This window comes from Suricata suricatta, chromosome 3, assembly GCF_006229205.1.
Source record: "Suricata suricatta isolate VVHF042 chromosome 3, meerkat_22Aug2017_6uvM2_HiC, whole genome shotgun sequence".
NCBI classification, from domain to species: Eukaryota; Metazoa; Chordata; class Mammalia; order Carnivora; family Herpestidae; genus Suricata; species Suricata suricatta.
This window is the reverse complement of record NC_043702.1, coordinates 173,435,561-173,436,923: the sequence shown is the minus strand read 5'-3', so window position 1 is coordinate 173,436,923 and position 1,363 is coordinate 173,435,561.

The window sequence follows — 1,363 nt, the reverse complement described above, 5'->3', positions numbered from 1 at the left end:
CTTCAAGGATCACCTGGACCCGCCTTCCTTCCAGAATCTGAGGACCAGAGGCTCAGCTGGGCTGGAATCCGGGTGCGGGTGCAAAGGCAGGGCTGGCCTGCAGGCGGGGGTGCCTTGGGGAGCACGTGGGGCAGGCCTAGGTTTCCTTTGAGGCAAAAAAGGACAAACCAGCCCCGTGTCACCTGTTTGCCGTGTGTGAGCCCAGCCCCCATCAGGACCTCGGGGACTTGGCCCAGGGGGACTTGCCAAAGTTTCTCTTGACCGTGGGGCCAGTTAGGTCCGTGGCCTCCTCCCTGCCTGTCAGCTTCTCCATGTTCTGTGAGTTCAGACAAAGGGACAAAGACACATGTCTACCATCATAGTGTCACACAGGGTATTTTCACTGCCCTAAATCCTGCGTTTCCCCTCTTCATGACCCCCTCCCCCAGCCCCAGGAAATGCTGATGTTTTTACTATTTCCACAGCTTTGACTTTTATGGTACCTGGGTAGATCCATTAGTTAAGTGTCTGACTCTTGATTTCTGCTCAGGTCATTATCTCACAGATCATGGGTTCGAGTCCTGCATTGAAATCTGTGCTGACAGCCTGGAGACTGCTTGGCGTTCCCTCTCTCTCTCTCTCTCTCTCTCTCTCTCTCTCTCTCTCTCTCTCAAAAGATATAAATAAACAGAACAAATTAATTTGCTGTTTCCAGAATGTCATGTACTTGGAATCATATCGTGTGTAACTCTTCACTTCGGCGTCTTCCATGTGTTGACATGCACTTCATTCCCTGCAAGTCTTTACATGATTTGATAGCTCGTTCCTTTTTAGAGCTGGTCATGTTCCCTTGTCTGGATTTACTGGTTTATTTGTTTATTCATCGAGTGCAGGACCACTTGGTTCTTCCAGGTCTTGGCAATTATGAACGAAGTTGCTAAAACATCTAGATGTAGGTTTTAGTGTGAACTAGGTTTTCACCTCTTTTGGGTGATTACCCAGGAGTGAGGTTCAGGAATGTATGGTAGGAACATGCTGAGGTTTGTAGGAAACCACAGGCCGTGTTCCAAAGCATTGGTGCCATGTCCGTTCCCAGCAGCAGGACTGAGGGCTCTGGGGCGGCCCCTCCTTGCAGGCGAAGGGGGGTGGGTGGGGGGTGGGGGGGTGGGGGCTGGGGGGAGGGGGGCTGGTGGTGCTCAGACTGTGGTCATTCCAACAGGTGCAGTGGTGTCTCACTACCTCCGTTTGCTTTCCCTGAGGACATATGATGCGGGGCATCTTTCCTGTGCTTCCTTCCCACCTGTGTGTCCTCTTTGGTGAGGTGTCTGTTGGTGCCTTGGGCCTCTCTCTTGATTGTGTTGTTGGTTTTCTTATTGTTGAGTTT